Here is a 25345-nt window from a genome sequence, read left to right as displayed (position 1 = left end):
AAGCGAGCCAGAGATGTTATTCCTTCTTCCTCTACTCAAGTGGCCAAGCAGCAGAAGTATTGGCTTCCTCCTCCTCCGTTCTGTCAGCCGTATCAGCAGAAGAGCAAAGGTGGCAGTGGTTCTTCCCACCCACCCAACCCTGGCTTTCAGAACAAGACTTCGTCTCAAGCTCCAAGATCGAGTGCTCCGTATCACCGTCCGCTTTCAGAGGTCACGTGCAACAAGTGCCAACAGAAGGGTCACTATGCCAACAAGTGTTTCAACCAGAGGCGTCTTCCTCCTCCTGTCAGATTGGCAAGTACAGCTGTGGTCAAGCATAACCCCAAGCATGCCAAGGTCAATTTGATGAATGCAGCTCAGGCAGAGGACTCGTCAGATGTCATCATGGGTAACCTTCCTGTTAACGATGTTCCTGCAAAAGTTCTTTTTGACATTGGTGCATCGCATTCCTTTTTGTCATGCCCTTTTGCATCGAAGCACAATGTTGAGACTGAGATCATGCCCAAAGTCATGCAAGTTGTTTCTCCCGGCAAGCTTTTGACTTCTAGTTTGGTTGCTCCCGACATCTCTATCACTTTGGGTGACTAAAAGTTCCTTTCTTCCCCAATTGTTCTTGATAACTCGGATATTGATCTTATTCTCGGAATGGATTGGCTTTCTAAGCACAAGCCACATCTTGATTGTGCAGCCAGGCAGATTCAATTGACTCATTCGTCTAAGGATGTAATTGTCTTTGCCGCTCGTGATAATACAATTTGTCTGTTTTCTCTCAATGAGAAGGGTGAATTGGATGCCATCTCGCAAATTCCAGTCGTTTGCGAATATCAAGACGTCTTTCCAGAAGAGCTTCCAGGAATGCCTCCGCACCGGCCAGTTGAATTCGTTATTGATCTTGAGCCCGGCACGGAACCTGTGTGCAAACGTCCTTACAAGCTCGGACCTGAAGAGTTGAAGGAGCTGAAGAAGCAACTCGATATTCAAGAGAAAATGGGTCTCATCCGGCCTAGTTCTTCTCCATGGGGTTGTGGTGTTATTTTTGTGAAGAAGAAGGATGGAACGGACCGACTTTGTGTTGATTACCGTCCAGTGAACAAGAAGACCATCAAGAACAAATACCCACTTCCCAACATCAACGAGCTGTTCGAACAACTCAAAGGTGCCCAAGTATTCTCTAAGCTTGATCTTCGTATGGGTTATCATCAGATTCGTATCCGTGAGCAAGATATTCCCAAGACGGCTTTCAGGACAAGCTTTGGTTCATATTAATACACTGTCATGTCTTTTGGTCTCGTCAACGCTCCTCCGACGTTCTCTCGCATGATGAACTTCATCTTCAACGCCTACACCAATGACTTCGTTTTGGTCTATCTCGACGACATTCTAGTTTTCTCCAAGAACAAGGAAGATCATGCCAAGCACTTGCGTTTGGTTCTTGATAAGCTCAGGGAACATCAGTTCTACGCCAAGTTCTCCAAGTGTGAATTTTGGCTCGATGAGGTTCTTTATCTTGGTCATATCATCTCTGCCAAGGGCATTGCCGTGAATCCTGAGAAGGTGTCTGCAATTGTGAATTGGGAACCTCCTCAGAACGTGAAGCAACTCCGTAGCTTCCTCGGTCTCGCAAGCTATTGCTGAAGATTCGTTGAAAACTTTTCCAAGATCGCGAAGCCTCTCTCTAATCTTCTCCAGAAGCACGTCAAGTACGTTTGGTCTCCGGAGTGTGACATTGCTTTCAACACTTTGAAAGAGAAATTGATCACTACTCCAGTTCTGACTCTGCCTGATGAATCCAAACCGTACGAGGTCTTTTGTGATGCCTCTCTCCAAGGTCTTGGCGCAGTATTGATGCAAGAGAAGAAAGTTGTTGCTTATACATCTCGCCAGTTGAAGCCTAATGAGAAGAACTACCCCACTCATGATCTCGAGTTGGCGGCAGTTGTGCATGCTCTTTTGACTTGGAGACATCTTCTATTGGGAAGAAAAGTGGACATTTTCACTGATCATAAGAGTCTCAAGTACATCTTTACTCAGCCTAATCTCAACCTCAGGCAAACTCGATGGGTCGAAATGATTCAAGAGTATAATCCGAGTATCGAGTGTACTCCAGGCAAGGCCAATGTGATTGCTGACGCTTTGAGCAGGAAAGCTTACTGCAACAGTCTGATTCTCAAGCCTTATCAACCCGAGTTTTGTGAAGCTTTCCGCAAACTTAATCTGCAAGTTGTTCCTCAAGGTTTCCTCACCAACCTTCTAGTCTCTCCTACCTTGGAAGACCAGATTCGCCAAGACCAGCTTCTTGATGCTATGGTGAGAAAGGTGAAGATTGGGATTGCCAAGAGTCAGTCCAAGTACAAGTGCTACTGCCTTGATGACAAGGACACTCTCTTCTTCGAGGATCGTACTGTTGTACCCAAAGGTGAACTTCGTAAAGTGATCATGAACGAGGCTCACAATTCTCTCCTCTCCATCCACCCTGGGAGCACGAAGATGTATCAGGACCTTAAGCAGGCTTATTGGTGGACTCGAATAAAGCGTGAGATCGCTCAATTCGTGAATGAATGTGATGTCTGCAGAAGAGTGAAGGCAGAACACCAAAGTCCAGCTGGTCTCCTCCAACCTCTTGCCATTCCAGAATGGAAGTTTGACCACATTGAAATGGACTTCGTGACTGGGTTTCCAAAGTCCAAGCGTGGCAATGATGCTATATTCGTTGTCATCGACAAACTCACCAAAGTGGCTCACTTTCTGCCTATCAAAGAGTCGATCACTGCAGCTCAATTGGCGGAACTCTATACCTCTTGTATTGTCTCTCTGCACGGTATTCCACAAGTGATCTCTTCAGACCATGGCAGCATCTTTACCTCCAAGTTTTGGGATTCTTTTCAGAAGGCCATGGGCACCAACATCCACTTCAGCACAGCTTTCTATCCTCAAACTAGCGGTCAAGTCGAGCGTGTCAACCAGATTCTTGAAGATATGCTCAGGGCTTGTGTGATCTCCTTCGGCATGAAGTGGGAGGATTGTCTTCCTTATGCTGAATTCTCCTATAACAACAGTTTTCAAGCAAGTTCGGGCAAGGCCCCTTTTGAAATTCTGTATGGCAGGAAGTGTCGTACCCCTCTCAACTGGTCTGCAACTGGTGAACGTCACCTGTTGGGTAATGACTTAATCACAGAAGCAGAAGAAATGTGCAAAGTCATTCGTGATAACCTCAACGCAGCCCAATCCCGTTAGAAGAGCTACTATGATAGTAAGCACCGTGATTTGGCTTTCGAGATCGGAGATCATGTTTACCTCCGTGTCTCTCCTATGAAAGGTACTCGTCGCTTCGGTATTAAAGGGAAGCTTACCCCCAGATACGTGGGACCTTTCAAGATTGTCAGCAAGAGAGGCGACCTCGCCTATCAACTCGAGCTTCCGTCAAAATTTGCAAATGTTCATGATGTCTTCCATGTCTCTCAGCTTCGAAACTGCTTCAAGACTCCTGACCGCACCGTCAACTTCGAGGACATTGAGCTCCAAGAAGATCTCTCTTATCGTGAGCACCCAGTTGCTATTCTTGAAGAGACTGAACGCAAGACTCGCAACAAGTCAATCAAATTTCTCAAAGTCAAGTGGTCACACCATTCCGACCATGAAGCTACCTGGGAACACAAGGATCACCTCTGTTCTGAGTACCCGGCGTTCTTTCAGTCCTAGATCTCGGGACGAGATCCTTTCGTAGTGGTGGAGTGTTGTAACACCCCGGATGTAACTTTCCCAATTTGTACTCCACTCTTGCCGTTTTGGCGTTAAGTTATATTTATTTTCTCGGGTTCGGGTCCTTGTCTCCATGTGTTGTTGTCGTTGTCATGCATCTCATATCATGTCATCATGTGCATTGCATTTGCATATGTGTTCGTCTCATGCATTCGAGCATTTTCCCTGTTGTCCGTTTTGCATTCCGGCGCTTCGTTCTCCTCCGGTGGTCATTTCTAGCTTTCTTTCGTGTGTGGGGATTAAACATTTCTGGATTGGACCGAGACTTGCCAAGCGGCCTTGGTTTACTACCGGTAGACCGCTGTCAAGTTTCATACCATTTGGACTTCGTTTGATACTCCAACGGTTAACCGAGGGACCGAAAAGGCCTCATGTCTGTTGCAGCCCAACACCCCTCAAATTTGGCCCAAAACCCACCTAACTCTGCTCCATCATCTAGAGCGTTCGATCACGATCGCGTGGCCGAAAACCGCACCTCATTTGGACTCTCCTAGCTCCCTCTATGCCTATAAATAGGTCCCCCTCGAAATATCCCGGATACCCTCTCCCCGAAACCCTAAATTCACCCCGCGCGCGTCGGACATGTCCGCTTCTCGCCGGACACGCTGCGCCGCCGCCCCGAGCCAGTGAACGTGCGCCACGTGGCACCGCGCCCTGCCGCTCCCGCCGAGGACCGCCGGGCCCAAGCCGGCCCCCGATGGCCCATTCCGTGCGCCGCCGCCCGCCTTCGTCCTCCACCGAGCCGCCGCCGCCTCTCCACCACGGGCCGCCGCACGCCGCCGCCTCTCCACGCCCCTCGCCGGTGCACGCTCGCCCTTGCCGCCCGAGGCCCCGCCGGCCGCCGCCGCCACCTCGCCCCGCCGCCTCTCCGGCAAGCCCGTGGCCGGATCCGCCCCGCCGTGGCTCCCCGTCCAACTCCGGCCGCCGTCGCCCCGTCTCCGGCGAGGTCTTCCCCGGCCATGCTCGGGCCGCGTGCCGCGATCCAGATCCGGATCCGGTGAACAGTGAAACCCTAGGTGGTGATTTTTTTCCCTAAGTCCCGTAAATCACAGATCCATATGCTCATGTTCGTGGCTCCGTAACTTTGCATCCATAGCTCCGATTCATGCATATAGCATATCAAAATGTTCACCTCAGAGAGTACATCATTTCATTCCATTGCATCATTTTCATTTGAGTTCATCTTGATGCCCTAAATGCTGTTAGAAGAGGACTACTTGAGATAATTGTCAGATCTGCTCCTCCGTTTAGGTTTTTGTCATTTTTGCCATGATTAATGTGTGCATGATATGCCCTGATGCTCTACATATGTTTTGTTAAGGGTTTTGTCATCTTTCTAGAGGTGCAACCCATGTATTTTTGTGATGTGTGTGGTGACTAGTGCAAGCTTGCAAAGTGGTGCACTTGCTAATTTTGTTTTCAGGGACTTAGCAAATTCACTAAGTCCTTGAGCTGTTTATCTCATGATGCCATATGTTCATGTTGTTTCCTAGTGATCCGTGCCTCTTTTGAGGATGATCAGTAAGGATGTTTTGTTAATGTTGTAGTGCTCTATCCATCCATGTCTTTGTTTGCAATTATGGAGCACCCTAGCTTGAGTCAATCGAGCTCTACTTTTGCTACTCCGTGAATCTGGGCATATTGTCAACTTGTTTGCAATTTTGCCGATGATGTTGTAGTTGATCCGTGCATGCTATGCTATTGTTCTTGCCATGTCTAGCTTGCATTTTGTGCCTTCTTGTTGGGTATATGCTTGTCTTTCCATGACTTGCATCGTAGTGAGTGCATCGAGCTCGTAAACATGCCTACTTGAGTTATATTTCAGCATGTGTCAGTTCTCACAAAGTCTGATAACTGATTATGTTTTTGCTATGTTCACATGCTTGCAATTGTATTTTCTGATCCCTTTTGGCTCAAGGTCACTAAGGGACTTTTGTTAAGCTCTTTGAGTAGCTCCAGGCCATGCTTTACTTTGCCATGTTCAGGTCCTGTAGCATGTAGTTTTGTGGCTCCGAAGAGTGCTACATGATCTGAAATTCCAGACAAGTGTTGATTTCACTAAGTCTGAGATATGTTTGTCATATGCATTTTTGCCATGCTTGTTTGAACCTGTTAATGGATGAATTGGCCGTAGCTCAGTGCTAGACTTTTGTGAAGCATCTTGAGTGCATCCCTGCCATGTATTTTGTTGTCATGTTTGGGTGCTGTAGCATGTTCATCTCATTGCATTTAGATGGCTACTTGCTGTAAATTGCAGACCCGTGTCATATTTGAATCGCTTGCCATTTCCAAACCGTAACTCCGATTCCGGCGTTCTTTATATCGTTTTCAAGAGATTTCATCTCATCTTTACAGTGGCACACTTGGATTTCCATGTTGAGTCCAGGTTCATGCATTTTCTGTCATATCTTGCATTTCGCATCCCGCATCGGATCCCGCATAGCATACCATCTTTGCATTGCGTTGTTTGAGTTTGCACGTGGTTGATTGTATCCTTGTTGCTTGTTTGTCTTGTTTGGGTAGAGCCGGGAGATGAGTTCGCTAACGAGGAGCCCGTTGAGTTTTCTTTCGAGGATCCAGTCAACTCTGACAACTGTGCAGGCAAGATGATCATACCCTCGAAATCACTACTATCTTTGCTATGCTAGTTTGCTCGCTCTTTTGCTATGCCATTGCTACGATGCCTACCACTTGTTTTCAAGCCTCCCAAATTGCCATGTCAAACCTCTAACCCACCATGTCCTAGCAAACCATTGATTGGCTATGTTACCGCTTTGCTCAGCCCCTGTTATAGCGTTGCTAGTTGCAGGTGAAGATTGAAGGCCGTTCCTTGTTCCAACATTATTTATTTACTTGTTGGGATATCATTATTTTATCTTGTTATCTTAATGCATCTATATACTTGGTAAAGGGTGGAAGGCTCGGCCTCTCGCCTAGTGTTTTGTTCCACTCTTGCCGCCCTAGTTTCCGTCATATCGGTGTTATGTTCCCGGATTTTGCATTCCTTACGCGGTTGGGTTATAATGGGAACCCCTTGATATTTCGCCTTGATTAAAGCTTTTCCAGCAATGCCCAACATTGGTCTTACCATTTGCCACCTAGCCTCTTTTTCCCTTGGGTTTCCGGAGCCCGAGGGTCATCTTATTTAACCCCCCCCCCCCGGGCCAGTGCTCCTCTGAGTGTTGGTCCGACCGAGTAGACTGCAGGGCCACCTCGGGGCAACTTGAGGGTTGGTTTTACTCGTAGGATGTCTCATCTGAGTGTGCCCTGAGAACAAGATATTTGCAGCTCCTATCGGGATTTGTCGGCACATTCGGGTGGTGTTGCTGGTCTTGTTTTAACCTGTCGATGTGTCTTGAATTACCGAGATACCGAGTCTAATCGGAATGTCTTGGGAGGAGGTCTATTCCTTCGTTGACCGTGAGAGCTTGTCATGGGCTAAGTTGGGACTCCCCTGTAGGGATTTGAACTTTCGAAAGCTGTGCCTGCGGTTATGGGCAGATGGGAATTTGTTAATGTCCAGTTGTAGATAACTTGAACCTTAATTTAATTAAAATGAATCAACTGAGTGTGTTACCGTGATGGCCTCTTCTCGGCGGAGTCCGGGAAGTGGACACGGTGTTGGAGTAATGTTTGTGTAGGTTGTTCTCTAGTTTCTCGCTCGCGCTTTGCCTCCTCTTCTCGCTCTCTTTTGCGAATAAGTTAGCCACCATATTTGCTAGTCGCTTGCTGCAGCTCCACATATTTTTACCCTGTCATACCTTTAAGCTTAAATAGTCTTGATCGCGAGGGTGCGAGATTGCTGAGTCCCTGTGGCTCACAGATTACTATTACACCAGATGCAGGGCCTGATGATTCCGCTCCAGCAGACACGTATGAGCTCAAGTGGGAGTTCGACGAAGACTCTCAAAGTTACTATGTTTCCTTTCCCGATGATCAGTAGTGGTGCCCAGTTGGGGGTGATTGGGACCATGTCGCATGTTGGGTTCTCTTTTATTTTGGCGCCGTAGTCGGGCCATGAGTGTTTGGATGATGTAATGTTATTTATGTACTTGATTGACGTGGCGAGTGTAAGCCAACTATGTTATCTCCCCTTTTAATATTATATTACATGGGATGTTTGTGAAGATTGCCTACCTTGCGACATATGCCTTCAATGCGATTATGTCTCTAAGTCGTGCCTCGACACGTGGGAGCTATAGTCGCATCGAGGGTGTTACACAATGCTCAGCCTGAAGACAATCCTTCTAGTGATGACAATGATCAGCAAGAGCAAAATCTTCGTCCTGTTCATCCTCGTGTTGCAAATGAAGTACAGATTGAGAGAATAATTGAGAGCATCAATGCAACACAGCTAGCAAATTTCTGTGGGCACTTTGCATTCGTCTCAATATCTGAACCCAAGAAAGTTAATGAAGCCTTTATGGAACCTGAATGGATTCAAGCTATGCAAGAAGAGATCCAACAGTTTGAGCTGAATAATGTATGGGAACTGGTTAAGCGACCTGTTCCTCGTAAGCACAATATAATAGGCACTAAATGGATATATCGCAACAAGCAAGATGAGCATGGTCAAGTTGTCAGAAACAAAGCTCGTCTCGTTGCTCAAGGATACACTCAAGTTGAAGGGATTGACTTCAATGAAACATTTGCTCCTGTGGCTGGGCTCGAAGCCATACGCATACTGCTGGCCTATGCAAATCATCATAACATTCTTCTGTATCAAATGGATGTGAAGAGCGCTTTTCTCAATGGCAAGATTGAAGAAGAAGTGTATGTTGCACAACCGCCTAGCTTTAAAGATCCAAAACATCCTGACATGGTGTACAAGCTCAACAAGGCACTGTATGGCCTCAAACAAGCCCCTCGGGCTTGGTATGACACACTCAAAGACTTCCTGAAGAGCAAAGGCTTCAAACCTAGTTCCCTCGATCCCACTCTCTTCACGAAGACATATGATGGTGAACTGTTTGTGTGCCAAATATATGTGGATGACATTATCTTCGGCTGCACCAATCAGAAATACAGTGAAGAGTTTGGATATATGATGCAAGAGCAATATCAGATGTCCATGATGGGTGAGCTGAAGTTCTTCCTTGGTCTTCAAATACGTCAGCAATGCAACGACATCTTTATATCTCAAGAGAAATACCTCAAAGATTGCCTGAAGAAATTTGGAATGCAAGACTGCAAAGGCTACACGACGCCAATGCCAGCCAAACATCATTTGGGTCCCGACGACAATGGTAAAGAGTTCGATCAAAAGGTATACCGCTCCATGATTGGTTCCTTGCTTTATTTATGTGCATCTAGGCCAGATATCATGCTTAGTGTTTGCATCTGTGCCCGGTTCCAAGCGGCACCAAAGCAATGGCATCACTTAGCTGTGAAGCGAATTCTCAGATAGTTGGCTCACACCCCAACACTAGGATTATGGTATCCAAAGGGCTCAGAGTTTGATCTAGTTGGATTCTCGGATGCTGATTATGCTGGTGACAAGGTGGATCGCAAGTCTACATCAGGCACATGTCATTTTCTGGGACGATCACTTGTATGTTGGTCTTCAAAGAAGCAGAACTGTGTATCTCTCTCCACTGCTGAATCTGAATACATTGCTGCTGGATCTTGCTGCGCTCAGCTTCTATGGATGAAGCAAACACTCAAAGACTATGGCATCCATCTGAAGCAAGTGCCACTCTACTTCAAGAACAAAAGCGCCATCAAGATTGCCAACAACCCAGTTCAGCACTCGAAGACAAAGCACATTGAAATTCGTCATCACTTTCTCAGAGATCATGTTATGAAGGAAGATATTGATATCATACACATCAACACTGAAGAGCAATTGGCAGATATCTTCACCAAGCCCTTGGATGAGAAGAGGTTTTGTAAGTTACGGTGTGAGCTGAATATCTTGGAATCCTCAAATGCCCTGTGATCAGGCACACATCCTAACACTTAAGCATGTTGATGACATAGATGTGCAACACACGAAGTAAAGTATATCTTCAATCAATGAAGACTTACATTCTGAGTGTGAATGTATTAATGTGGAATTTGACTTCCGAGCGCCACGATAATTGTGCGTCGTGTCTGGATCTAATACTTCCTATACGGTGGGTAACGCCACCACGAAAATTCTTCCCTTTAAAGTGTCTATCTCATGGCGTTATATTTGCAAAGTCTTCGCATTTTGTTTGTCTTCAATGATTAAAACGTTCTCCTGTTTATCTTCAACGTACTGATTTGGTTTCTGTCCTCTACAGCATTCACTTATAGCTATGGCTTCTTGCTGAATCTTTTGAACTAAGTGAATGTGATCGAACCCTAACCCATCTATGCTTCTTTCCTAAGTCTATCTATCCAAATCATATGCATTCTATTGACACTGTCAAAATGTCTTCTCTGCATCCTTGTCAGCGGAAGACACAGAGACAAACATTAATCCGTTTTCAATGCCAAATCCTTTTCACCTAAAACCCGGAGAAGTGGGAACGACCACCCGACAATCCAGGCGTGTGTGGAACATGGAACAACCTCCGATGTGTTGCATGATAGCCATGTGTCCTTCAGATGTGAATCGCCAGGGGAACCTGTGTAATAACATTGTGCCATCCCTATCCCTTTAAATACATGCCTCACCACAGTCATTATCCCTTCTTCCACTCTCGCACAAACCCTAGCGCCACGGCTAGCCCTCGACGACGTCGGCGACGAAGCGCTTAGCTGCCGCAACCTCACCGACGTCGTCTTCACGCCGGCCGCGGACATCGTCTTTTCCGCCGTCGCCGTAGGTGTCCTCCGTCGCCAAGTTAGGGCACGGACGATCGAACTGCTCAGCCTCCTCGCCCACTCCATCTAGCAGTTCTTCATGTGGTAAATAAAACCTCCTTTTTACGGCCCCTTTGATCCTATAGATTCATCACTTTCTACCACAAGAAACTTCTGTTCACACAAGTTGGATCTATTTCATACTGCATCTCATAATATACCTAGTATGTTCACTTATGCTTCACAAAGTAGTTAGATTCCTCACTTGTACTTATTCATGGATTCGTACAAAGCTGGAACCAACTCTCTATCTATGAGTGAATGTCTTCGCACTATGAGTTCAATGTCTTCTAAACTGATTTATCTTCAAAATCTTCTGAGAATGCATATGACCTCTTCCCCTTCCCTCGCACCTTAATGCTGTCACAGGTACATGTCCGTGGGAGAATCCCTTGGTTCTCATAGTCTGCATTCATTTGCAGAATTCTTATAGCATCATATAAATTCTCCTGGAGCCAATTCTTGTCTGACCAGTAGACGGAAGACTTTGACAGTTTTGAAGCCTTTCAGTTTAAACTTCATGGCATTAGAAAAATCTGCAAGGAAGGGAGGCAGACAGCGCCGTGGAAACACTGCTAAGGACCTGCCACCAGATCTCTATGAGCTATACAAGTCAGATCCAGAAGAAACCTATGGAGAACGCAAGAACCGAATCCAATGGATTCGAAGAAATTGGGCGGAGGAATGGTTCAAGTACAGATTCGTCACCGACGAATATGCTGAGAAGAGTGCCATCAAGGGCCCCTGGGGAGATATCATATACAAAGGTCTTCAGCCCAAATCATAGTCCGAAGCTATTGCTCAAGGCTTTTACCCCTGCATGCTTCGTGGACCTCAGCCTGCCAATGCCGACCCATCCTCTTTGTTATGGTGTCGCAAATACAATCTCTTCAAGCGCAACTATCAGTTTGCATAGAACTCTGCCAAGGAAAACAAGAAGTCATTGGGATTAGACTTCAACCCAGGCCCCTCTGTGCCACGTGCTGATGGCACACGAGAAGCTGAACCCAATCTGGTTGGGCCCTTCTACAACCTAGAAGGTCTCATCACTCATATTATGGTTCAAGGGGCAGTCGTGGATCAACCTGCACACGATGCTGAATCTGACGAAGCACCTGCACCACCAAAGCCAAAGAAGCTGAAGAAGCCTAAAGCTTCAAAGCCTGCCCCAGCACCAAAGGTCTCATGGGCGAAGCCTCTGGCCACTGCACCTCCTGAACACAGTGTGTAGTCTGAAGATTTATCACGCATCTCCAAGCCCTCCAAAGTGAAGATGCCCTTGCAACCCACTAGCCAAGCACTGACCGCTGCTGCCATTCTGCGCAATGACGCCATTGATCTATCCAGCGACAATGATCTTGGTGATGATGCTCTTGAGCAGTTGATCAAGAGCAAGCAAGAGGCAAAAATCTTCAATGACCTCCCTCTCTTTGATGTTGAAATCATCAACACCTTCATTGATGAGTGGTTTGACAGCCCAAATGTCAGCTTTGATGATCTTCAGCTTCCGATTGGCCTGAGCGTCGCCTTCCATGGAGCCATTGCTACTGAGCTGGCTCTAGCTCAGAATATTGTTGAACTGAAGCATAAGATTGATTATGAAAATGCTTAGTTCAAGAAGCACATGGCGAAGCTCAATGTTGAAGACATTCAGAACTTTCAGACCATGATGCATGAGCTTAAGGAAGCATTCCGAACCAAACGCGAAGAAGCCAAAGGTTCTCGTGAGCGCATGAAGGATCTTGCTGCTAAATGTGTCCAAGGATACAATGAGGCTAAAAAGCGCAAGGCCTTGGGGCGACCAGGAATCGACCCTAGAATGGCGGCCAAGAAGAAGAAGCTAGCTGTGGCAGAACCCGAAGCACCAAGGCAGGAAGTACATCCAATTGTCTTCCCAGCCAGTATGACAGGCTCGAAGCCTAAGGTCCCCACAGTGGCTTCAGAACTGAAGAAAACAAGGGTTGCTAAAACTGAAGCCAGAAAGCGCAAAACCAAGGGCACTACTGATGATGCTCCTCCAACCAAGAAATGCAAAACCAAGAAGAGAGATCGGGCTGCCCCACAGAGCCCCTTAATGTCGAGCCAATCTCAGTGGCTCTTCCTGCATCTGAACATCATGAGCGCCAGCTGATAGTTCATGAGCCTGCTTCCACAGAGGCTCCTGAAGCTGAAGAAAATCCTGAAGTAATCCAGTTGTTGACCCCACCACAGCTGAAGACATTGGTCCTCACGACAATGTTGAAGATGATGAAGTCCTTCCTCAGATAGAGCACCAATTGGTATCATCGCCTGTGCTCACGCATAGCGAACTCATCAGCATTGGTCGTCCTCTGACGCCAACTGCTCAGGATGCATCGTGGGCTGATCACCCACAGAGACAAGACACTCCAAGCTCTCCCCAACCGCAAGCTACCCCACCAGTGCAAGATGATGATGACTTCGAGGCCCAACACACTCCATCTCCACAAGCGTCGCCCGCATTACGCAGGCTTCGCAAAGGACCAAGGCCCCAAGTCACTCCCACAATGCACGTGTCTGAGTCCGAAGCCAAAATGGCTGAAGAAATTCCGGCTGCATCAGCCGATGAAGAAGAAGCCCCAAGAGTTGAAAGAGTTGCTACACCCCTGTCCCACCAAGATGTTGTTCTCAAGGAGAACGTGTCCGACCCTCCAGCTTCTGAAGTGGAGGTTAACAACCCTAAGGCGGCCACCAACATCACCGCTGACGCCAATGACGTCGTCATGGCTGAAGCCAATGCGGTTCCTGAAGCCAATGAGGCGCCTGCAGCTACTGTGGTGCCAGAAGTCAATGCAGCACCAGAAGTCACTGCTGAAGCACCTGAGGTCCAAGCACCTGAAGCAACTGTGGCCCCTGAAGCCCATGAAGACAATGCCAATGCTCCTGTTCCCCCTGCAAGACCTCATACAATTAAGCTTGAATTTAATCGTGGTCAGCCTGTTATGGTCCGATGGCCCATTCTGACTCCTCCGCCTGCTGCGGGTCCACAATTTGAGTATCACGTCGAGCACAAACCTCAAGTCCAAAAGCCCAAGTCAAGACTTCCACGATTCCCAGGCACTGCCACTTCACCTAGGGTCTTCAATGTGAATGGCTTCGTGGCACATAATACCTTCTTCAATAGCTCCAAGAACCCTTATACAAGACCGCGCATTTCCTCAGATCGGTTCTAGAGCTATCAGCAGCGCAGCTACTATTCATGTGTCCTATACAATCAAGGGCGCATATTTCCACATATGCGCCTCGACTCTGAAGCTATAGTTGGACTGCCCTACCTTGAAGAAGCATTGGATTGTTTCAGAGATGCTGGTTTGTTGCAATTTGTCACAGATAAGGAGCACTGGAATGAAGAGCTTCTGCTACAGTTCTATGCAACTCTCCACATTCGAGGCTACAACAGGGATCCAAAGACTTGGGTCCTTGAGTGGATGACAGGCAATGTCCATCATGAAGCTAAAGCTCTTGATATCATTGAGCTCACAGGCCTGCCCACTCCTGGTGAATACTATGAACCAGGTTGTCAACAACACCAAAATGCCCTGGAAAGCATCTTTCAGAAGCCAGAACCCAACATGAGTCAAATGTTGAGCATGATGAAGCCTTTGCCTCACGACGCTGAATACCCATCTGAGTTCTTTCTCGAAGACCTAGAGTACCTGCCTCGCACCATTTACCACATCATCAGGAAGACTCTATGGCCTGTCAAAGGACACTCATCTGCAGCGAAGCTTGAAGGAGCAATGAAGACTTTGGTCTTCTATATTTTCAATGGCATCAGCTTCAATGCTCAAGACTTCTTCATCAGGCAGTTGGCTGTGTCTGGCTCCGACATCTTTGGGTTGAAATTCTATGCTCCATGGGTCATGCGTTTGATCAAGCATCACTCAGCCTTCAACTATCAGCCGTCTGCACGCAATCATCTTATATTCTTGCCCGAGATTGATCTGTCAGTTGAAGCCATTTACCCAGAGCCTGCTAAGGATCCCATTTATCTTCACAATGTTGATCACCAAAGCTTCACCCAGCCCATTGAAGGAGTTCCAGCAGTCTCTCATGTTTATCCCCTTGCTGGAAACACACGTGCCCCTCGTGCTCAAACTGATGCCACTGGTAGCACCATTGCGCAAAGGCCTCGACGACAATCTCGTGTCCTAAATGACCGAGAGCTTCTCTCACGCTGCATCAGAAATAGGACAAACATCACGACTGGCTTAAGCGTCAGATGCAAAGCCTCTTGGTGGATGTCAACCACATTCGCAATCTTGCCACCAAGAATGCCTTTGTCACTCATGAAACCTGTCGGAGGTCGTGGAAGAGTTTGACCCTACTTAGTGCTGAAGCTAATCTGCACGACGATGGCTTCACCGAACGCTTCAAGTTTGACTCGGCTCCTCCCAGAAATGCTCACTTGCGTCGGACTCCCTCACTTGAAGACTCTGAATACTCGTCCTCAGCTGCGACCGTAAATGCCAGAGTCATCGATGACCAAGATTATGCAACTTCACCTCCTCCAACTTCAGCGCGTGTCGACACTACACCAAGTTCCTCTGCACCACCGGATCTCAACGACGACCCTGTTGCCTCGCCTGCACCTCATGGGAACGAGTAGGCACTCTATGTCTTCAAACCTTTTTGGTCCTCACTGACAAAAGGGGGAGAAGCATATGAGTTGATAGTCTTCAAGCGGGTCCATATGGGTGGTTGCTTCACTTTTTGCTACTTTTGCCAAGTGCTTACAACTTTCGTTTTCGATACATTTGGTTCTTTGAGTTGTAACACTTAAACTCGATGGTCGTCTGCTACTTATTTGCTATTCTGTGATGCGATGATAAATTCAGCATGTGCGACGATAAATTCCGCACTTAGATCAGTTTGTAGACGTCCATTTTTCATTATGCATGTCATTATCTTCGTTACGTCATATCTTGCATAATGAATTGTCATCATAGGTTGAAGAGGATCTCCACAAGTACAACCTGCCATGTGCATTTGCATTCCAAAAGCAAATTACTTATATGCACATCTTCAGGGGGAGCCCTTGCAACTTATGAAGATAATACCCTATCATTTACAATTTCACATATTTTATTCCCCGTTGAAAACTTCAACCAGTTTGTCATCAATCACCAAAAAGGGGGAGATTGTAAGTGCATCTAGTGCCACCCCTAGTTGGTTTTGGAGTATTGACGACAAACCTGGTTGAGGGACTAATGTGTTTGTGAGAATTGCAGGATAACACAGGAAGAAGTCCCTCATTGATTTGGTTTTCCTACCAGAGATGACCCCTAAAAATGTATGAAGACATTGAAGTCAAAGGTGGTATGTGAAGACATTCACATTGAAGACTATGACAAGAGAAGACATCGCGTGAAGACTATGGAGCGCGAAGACTTAGCAGTTTTGTCGTTATTTATTTTTTCTTTGTTGAGTCATAGGAACCACCGTACTGTTAAGTGGGGTCCAAGAGAACCAGTCAGAATGACTGAAGTGATGCTTAACCAAAATCCTATGTCTTCGAGTGAAGACTATGAGAGGAAATCTTATTTAGAGTTGGATAAGTCAGCTTTTCTTGTAGCCCAAGTAAAGTTGCCGTGTGTGTTTGAAATCTGACCGTTGGAACACGTGTCAGTTCCTTAGTGACCCAGGGTCATTTCGGACAAATCAGGTCAGGTTGCCTAGTGGCTATAAATAGCCCACCCCCTACAACCATAAACGGTTGGCTGCTCAGAGTTAGTGCACGGCTTTTGTCGTTTGAGAGCAACCCACCTCGAAGCCTTTGAGAGAGAATTCCTTGCGAGGATAAAGCCCTAAACACCCAGAGCCAAAGAGTGTTAGGCATCACTTAAGTCTTCCTATTTGTGTGATCTGAAGACTTATTACACTTGAGGATTGTGAATCCTCCAGCCGGTTAGGCGTCGCGTTCTGAGCATCCAAGAGTCATTGTGGATCGCCGGTGAACGAAGTCTGTGAAGGTTTGGAAGTCTACCTTGAAGACTTACCAGAGTGATTGGGCGAGGACTGGGTGTCCTTAGCTCAAGGGGAATAAGGTGAAGACGCGGTCTTCTGAGTTGAATCTCAGCCTCCCTAACCAGACGTACAGTTGTCACAGTAACTGGAACTGGTCCAACAAATCATTGTCTTCAACGAGTCACTGGTTTCATCCTTCCCTTTCCTTTACTCACTGTTGGCCCTGGTGAAGTCATTGTATGATTGCATTATCTTTTGTCTTCACTGAGTGACTGCTTGTTCTGATTGGCTTCACACTATCTTCCTACCGGATCTATACTGCCTAGTTGCTATTAGTCATTGTGCTTTCACTTCATTGAATACTTGACTATGGCTTGCTTAGTGTAGTCTACCTTCCGCTGCATGGTAATAGGTTTATTTCTATCGTCTGTCTTCGAAACTTCCATGTTTTGAAGACTTTCATAAAAATCGCCTATTCACCCCCCCCCCTCCTCTAGTCGATCACTAGCACTTTCAGATATGATGCTGTAAGAATTCTGCAAATGAATGCAGACTATGAGAACCAAGGGATTCTCCCACGGACATGAACCTGTGACAGCAGTAAAGATGCGAGGGAAGGGGAAGAGGTCATATGCATTCTCAGAAGATTTTGAAGATAAATCAGTTTGAAGACATTGACCTCATAACGCGAAGACATTCACTTATGTGTTTGAAGTTGGTTCCAGATTTGTACGAATCCAAGAATAGGTACAAGTGAGGAATCTAACTAGTTTAGATGCATAAGTGAAGATGTTAGGCACAGTATGAGATGCAGAACTAGATAGATCCAAGTTTGTAGTCATAGAAACCACTTTTGGTGAAGAAGGATGAATCGATTAGATCAAAAGACGGTAAAAAGTGAGATTTTAATTACCACACGATGAACTGCTAGATGGGAAGAGTAGGAGACCGAGCAGTTTGATCCACCGTTCCCTAACTTGGCGACGAAGGACACCTACGGCGGCGGCGGAGAAGACGATGTCCGCGGCCGGCGTGAGGACGGCATCGGTGAAGTCGCGGCAGCTAAGCGCTTCGTCGCCGGCGTCGTCGAGAGCTAGCGGAGGCGCTAGGGTTTTGATGAGGTGGAGAGGTGGAAGAAGGATTTTTGACCGTGAGGGGACATGTATTTATAAGGAAAAGAACGGCACGGCGCAATTACGCAGGTGCCCCTGGCGGTTCACATCTAAGGGACACGTGGCAAACATGCAACACGTTGAAAGCAGTTCCTTGTTCCCACGCCCGTCTGGATTGTCGGGCGGTCGTTTCGGCTTCTCCGGGTTTCAGGCAATAAGGATTAAGCATTTAAAACAGATTGAATGTTTGTCTCTGTGTCTTCCGCTAACAAGGACGCAGAGAAGACATTCGACAGTTTCAATAGAATGCATATGATTTGGATTGATAGATTTGAGGTAGAAGTATAGAGAGGCTAGGGTCCGATCACATTCACTTAGATCAAAAGATTCAAATGAAAAGACATAGCTATAAGTGAATGCTGTAGAGGACAGAACACTTAATATATGCATATACCAAGTCAACATTGTGAAGATAATCAAGAAAGAAAATCAATGTTGAAGACAAATCAAGTGTGAAGACTTTGCAAAAGTAACGCCATGAGAAAAACACTTCTAAAGGAAGAATTTGGTGGTGGCGTTACCCACTGTATAGGAAGTATTAGACCCAGACACGGCACACAATTATCGTGGAGCTCCGAAGTCAAACTCCACGTTAATGTATTCACACTCAGAATGTAAGTCTTCATTGATTGAAGATATACTTTACTTCATGTGTTGCACATCTAAGTCATCAACATGCATAAGTGTTAGGATGTGTGCCTGATCACAGGACATTTGAGGATTCCAAGATATTTAGCTCACACCGTAACTTGCAAAACCTTTTCTCATCCAAGGGCTTTGTGAAGATATCTGCCAGTTGCTCTTCAGTGTTGACGTGTATGATATCAATATCTTCCTTCATGACATGATCTCTGAGAAAGTGATGACGAATTTCAATGTGATTTGTCTTCGAGTGCTGAACTCGGTTGTTGGCAATCTTGATGGCGCTTTCGTTATCACAGTAGAGTGGCACTTGCTTCAGATGAATGCCATAGTCTTTGAGTGTTTGCTTCATCCATAGAAGCTGAGCGCAGCAAGACCCAGCAGCAATGTATTCAGATTCAGCAGTGGAGAGGGATACACAGTTCTGCTTCTTTGAAGACCAACATACAAGTGATCGTCCCGGAAAGTGACATGTGCCTGATGTAGACTTGCGATCCACCTTGTCACCAGCATAATCAGCATCCGAGAATCCAACTAGATCAAACTCTGAGCCCTTTGGATACCATAATCCTAGTGTTGGGGTGTAAGCCAAATATTGAAGAATTCGCTTCACAGCTAAGTGATGCGATTCCTTTGGTGCCGCTAGGAATCGAGCACACATGCAAACACTAAGCATAATATCTGGCCTAGATGCACATAGATAAAGTGAAGAACCAATCATGGAGCGGTATACCTTTTGATCAAACTCTTTACCATTGTCGTCGGGACCCAGATGGTGTTTAGCTGGCATTGGCGTCGTGTAACCTTTGCAATCTTGCATTCCAAACTTCTTCAGGCAATCTTTGAGGTATTTCTCTTGAGATATGAAGATGCCATTTCTTTGCTGACGAATTTGAAGACCAAGGAAGAACTTCAGCTCACCCATCATGGACATCTGATATTGCTCTTGCATCATGTGTCCAAACTCATCACTATATTTCTGGTTGGTGCAGCCGAAGATAATGTCATCCACATATATTTGGCACACAAACAGTTCACCATCATATGTCTTCGTGAACAGTGTGGGATCCAGGGAACCAGGTTTGAAGCCTTTGCTCTTCAGGAAGTCCTTGAGTGTGTCATACCAAGCACGAGGGGCTTGTTTGGGGCCATACAGTGCCTTGTTAAGCTTATAAACCATGTTAGGATGTTTTGGATCTTCAAAGCCAGGCGGTTGTGCAACATACACTTCTTCTTCAATCTTTCCATTGAGAAAGGCACTCTTCACATCCATTTGATACAGAAGAATGTTATGATGATTTGCATAGGCCAGCAGTATGCGTATAGCTTCAAGCCTAGCCACAGGAGAAAATGTTTCATCGAAGTCAATTCCTTCAACTTGAGTGTATCCCTGAGCAACGAGACTGTAAGTGCATCTAGTGCCACCCCTAGTTGGTTTTGGAGTATTGACGACAAACCTAGTTGAGGGACTAATGTGTTTGTGAGAATTGCAGGATAACACAGGTAGAAGTCCCTCATTGATTCAGTTTTACTACCAGAGATGACCCCTAAAAATGTATGAAGACATTCAAGTCAAAGGTGGTATATGAAGATATTCACATTGAAGACTATGACAAAAGAAGACACGTTATGAAGCCTATGGAGCTCGAAGACTTAGATCTTTCGTAGTTCTTTTTCTTTTGTGTTGAGTCATAGGAACCACCGTACTGTTAAGTGGGGTCTAGGAGAACCAGTCAGAATGACTGAAGTGATGCCTAAACCAAAAACCTATATCTTCGAGTGAAGACAATGAGAGCGAATCTTGTCCAGAGTCGGACAAGTCAGCTTTGCTTGTAGCCCAAGTAAAGTTGCCATGTGAGTTTGAAATCTGACCGTTGGGACACGTGTCAGTTCCTTAGTGACCCAGGGTCATTTCAGACAAATCAGATCGGGTTGCCAAGTGGCTATAAATAGCCCACCCCCTACAACCATAAACGGTTGGCTGCTCAGATTTCAGTGCACGGCTTTTGTCGTTTGAGAGCAACCCACCTCGAAGCCTTTGAGAGAAAATTCCTAGCGAGGAGAAAGCCCTAACCACCCAGAGCCAGAGTAAATTGGGCATCACTTAAATCTTCTTGTCTGAGTGATCTGAAGACTTATTACACTTGAGGACTGTGCATCCTCCAGACGGTTAGGCGTCGCATTCTGAGCATCCAAGAGACATTGTGGATTGCCAGTGAACGAAGTCTGTGATGGTTTGGGAGTCTACCTTGAAGACTTACCAGAGTGATTGGGCGAGGACTATGTGACCTTAGCTCAAGGAGAATACAGTGAGGACTTGTGTCCTGAGCTGCGTGTTCAGGACTGGGTGTCCGGGACTGTGTGTCCTAAGGTTTAAATACCTAGCCGCTCCAACCAGACGTACAGTTGTCACAGCAACTGGAACTGGTCCAACACATCATTGTCTTCAACGAGTCACTGGTTTCATCTTCACTTCCTTTTACTTACTATTACTCATTGTGAAGCCATTGCATGCTTGCTATATCTTTTGTCTTCACAACGTAACTGTATGATTTGTTTGGCTTCATAACTTCTTCCTACCTGATCCTTATTACACTGCAGCTACTTGTCATTGTGCTTTCACTCTATTGAATACTTGACCATGGCTTGCCTAGTGTAATCTAACTTCCGCTGCATAGTGATAGGCATATCTCTACTGTTTTTCTTCATAACTTCCACGTTTTGAAGACTTTCATAAAAATCGCCTATTCACCCCCCCTCTAGTCGATGTAACGCACTTTCAATTGGTATCAGAGCAAGGTGCTCCCTTGTTCTGTGTGATTCGGTTTAACCACCTGGAGTTTTAGCTATGTCGACTGCGGGGATAATTAAAGTCTCCGCTGCGTGCCCCGTCTTCGATGGAACTGAATATCCCTACTGGAAGAATAAGATGCGTATGCATCTTGAAGCCATTGACGTCGACCTATGGTATGTCGTCGAGAACGGTGTTCCCAAGGCTGGAGAAGGTGTCACTGCTGCTGATGTCAAGAAATTCGTTCAACTGGACTCTACTACCAAGAACATCATCTGTGGTCATCTGACCAAAGGACAGTATGGCCGTGTGAGTGCTTTGAAGACATCCAAGCTGGTCTGGGACTGGCTCTCCAAGGTCAATGAAGGCATCTCAACCCAGAGAGATCAAAGAATCAGCGTTCTTCGCAACCTCTTCAACCGCTTCAAGCGAAATGACAATGAGAATGTCCAGCACACATTTGATCGGCTCACTGACATCACAAATGAGCTTCAAGCCCTCGGCGCTACTGAGATCACCAAACATGAAATCATCAAGACGCTGCTGAGATCACTTGATAGTTCGTTTGACATCCTAGCCCTGATGATTCAAGAACGTCCTGATTTCAAGACACTCGATCCGTCTAACATACTTGAAAGGCTCAACACACATGAGTTTCAGCTTTCTGAGAAAAGAGATATCTACGGTCCAAACTATGGGTGAACTCGTGCCTTGAAGGCAAAAGCTGTTTCCTCATCTGAAGAAGAATCTGACAGCAGTTCTGATGATCCTGAAGACATTGGAAGGGAACTTGCAATGCTTGTGAAGAAGTTCCAAAAGTTCACCAAGAAGAAAGGCTTCAGAAAGTCTTCACGATCAAGCTTAAGGAATGATGAAGCTTCTGCTCATGACTACAAGAAGAAAACATGTCACAAGTGCAAGAAACTTGGCCACTTCATCTCTGAGTGTCCACAGTGGGACAATGAGAACAAAAAGAAGAACAAGAGCAAGGAATATGACTCTGACGACAAGAAGAAGAAGAATAAGAAGAAGAAATACTCAAAATCTTCTTCCAAGTCTTCCTCAAAGTCTTCATCACACAAGAAGAGCTCATCTGGCAAGGCACGTGCGTTTGTTGGCAAGGAAATGGATTCAGAGGAGGAGTCCGCTTCTGAGGAGGCAGAGGTGGAGTCTGAGGAGGAGTCTGATTCTGGCATTGCAAGTCTGGCTACAGCATACGTCGCCAAGTCCATCTTCAACACTGAAGACAATGACCTCATCACCAACACCGATGCAAATGACAAGGACTACTCCACTCCTACCTACTGCTTCATGGCACGCGGTGCCAAGGTAAACAAACGCACTACTCACTATCAAACATCTAGTGACGATGACTCTAATTGTGATTCAAAACCCAGTTACAGAACACTCGCTAAAATTGCAACTGAACAACAGAAAGCCATGGAACATATGTAGGATCGGAAGTATGTCTAGAGGGGGGTGATTAGACTACTTGACCAAATAAAAACTTAACCTTTTCCCAATTTTAGTTCTTGGCAGATTTTAGCTAATTTAGGACAAGTCAAGCAATCATCACATGATTCAAGCAAGCATGCAAAGAGTATATTGGCAGCGGAAAGTAAAGCATGCAACTTGCAAGAATGTAAAGGGAAGGGTTTGGAGAATTCAAACGCTATTGGAGACACGGATGTTTTTCCCGTGGTTCGGATAGGTGGTGCTATCCTACATCCACGTTGATGGAGACTTCAACCCATGAAGGGTAACGGTTGCGCGAGTCCACACAGGGCTCCACCCAAGGGTAACGGTTGCGCGAGTCCACACAGGGCTCCACCCACGAAGGGTCCACGAAGAAGCAACCACCCACAAAGGGTCCACGAAGAAGCAACCTTGTCTATCCCACCATGGCCATCGCCTAGACAGGACTTGCCTCACTAGCGGTAGATCTTCACGAAGTAGGCGATCTCCTTGCCCTTACAAACTCCTTGGTTCAACTCCACAATCTTGTCGGAGGCTCCTAAGTGACACCTAGCCAATCTAGGAGACACCACTCTCCAAGAAGTAACAAATGGTGTGTAGGTAATGAACTCCTTGCTCTTGTGCTTCAAATGATAGTCTCCCCAACACTCAACTCTCTCTCATAGGATTTGGATTTGGTTGAAAGAGGATTTGAGTGGAAAGCAACTTGGGAAGGCTAGAGATCAAGATTCATATGGTAGGAATGGAATGTCTTGGTCTCAACACATGAGTAGGTGGTTCTCTCTCAGAACATATGAGTTGGAATGGTGTGTGTGTTCTGATGGCTCTCTCCTCGAATGAGAAGAAGGTGGAGGGGTATATATAGCCTCCACACAAAATCCAACCGTTACATAGTTTTCCAATCTCGGTGGGACCGAATCAATAAACTCGGTCGGACCGAAAATGTAAACCTAGTGACCGTTAGAGTTTTTCGGTGGGACTGACATGCAACTCGGTAGGACCGATATGGTTAGGGTTTGGGCATAACGTAATCTCGGTGAGACCGATTACACAAACTCGGTGAGACCGAATTTGGTAATTAGCTAACCAGAGAGTTGGTCAGGCAAACTCGGTGGGACCGATTTGCTCTTTCGGTGAGACCGAGTGGAACTCGGTGAGACCGAAAAGTTACAAAGGGGAAACACTGAGTTTACATTGCAATCTCGGTGGGACCGATTCGCTCTTTCGGTGGGACTGAAAAGTTATGAAAGGGAAACAGAGAGTTTGCAACCCCATCTCGGTGAGACCGAGATCCCTATCGGTAGGACCGAATTGCTAGGGTTTGGCAGTGGCTAATGACAAGTGAAACTCGGTGGCGCCGGATAGGAAGAATCGGTAGGACCGAGTTTGGCTTAGGGTTTAGGTCATATGTGGATATGGGAAAGTAGTTGTGGGTTTTGGAGCATATCACTAAGCACATGAAGCAAGAGGCTCATTAACAACACCTCATCCCTCCTTGATAGTATTGGCTTTTCCTAAAGACTCAATGTGATCTTGGATCACTAAAATATAAAATGAAGAGTCTTGAGCTTTTGAGCTTGAGCCAATCCTTTGTCCTTAGCATTTTGAGGGTTCCACTTTCACATCCATGCCATGCCAATCATTGAGATTTCCTGAAATAATCATCTTGGAATAGCATTAGCTCAATGAGCTATATGTTGTTATGAATTACCAAAACCACCTAGGGATAGTTGCACTTTCAATCTCCCCCTTTTTGGTAATTGATGACAACATATAGATCAAAGCTTCGACAAATGATAATAAGCAAGAAATATATCGTCGCTTTGAGAAGTATGTGATAAGTAAGGGCTCCCCCTAAATTTGTGCATATTTAAAATTTGCTTTGGACTGCAAATGCACAAAGAGTTAGAGTCATGGGTTACTCCTCCATGTCACATACATCTTGGTGGAGCGCTCAAAATGATAAGAATGAAATACATGCACTCATCACCAAGAAAAGTGAATGATCACATAAGATAGATAGGATAATAGCATTAAGCAAACATTAAGTGTAGCTTATGATCAAACACATGATCATCAATGTCTCACAAATAATGACGTAGTATCTCAGGCACTCAAAAGCAAACAAGTTCGAAAAACCACCAAATAAAGCAAGAGAGAAAAGCAACACTCTCTCTCTCTCTTGAAGCCTATGATCTATACATCTTCTCCCCCTTTGGCAACAAGTTACCAAAAACTTCCTAGAAAATGCATAGTGCTAAATCGACGCTCATGCTTGATCTTCAGGTGGTGGTGGAGTCTGGATCACTCCAAGGACGAAGGCTTCGGTAGATGCTGAAGTAGTCGCTGGAGTTGGAGCTGAAGTAGATGCTGGAGCTGGTGGAACTGAGGCTGTTGCTGGTGCTGAGGTGGTGGCTCTTGTGTCAGCAACTGGCACGGCAGACGACCTCGACCTCTTGGCACTCTGGCAAAGGCATGATTGGTAGTCCTGCCTCTCCTCTCCTGCATGTCCTCCTGGAGCTGCTCCACTGCAGACTGGACTTCCATTACCTTGACATCCAAGTCATAGAACTTCTGTTCCATGATTCTCTCTAGGATCTGTTGATTCTGAGTGAGGGTGGCCAGACTTTGCTCAATCCTCAGCGTGGATGCAATTAAGTAACCAAGCTGCTCTTGTTTAGTCTTCAAG

Source organism: Triticum urartu, chromosome 6A (assembly GCF_056163025.1).
Source record: "Triticum urartu cultivar PI428250 chromosome 6A, HENAU_Tu73, whole genome shotgun sequence".
In the NCBI taxonomy this organism is placed as follows: domain Eukaryota; kingdom Viridiplantae; phylum Streptophyta; class Magnoliopsida; order Poales; family Poaceae; genus Triticum; species Triticum urartu.
Note: the sequence above shows the minus strand (reverse complement) of the source record.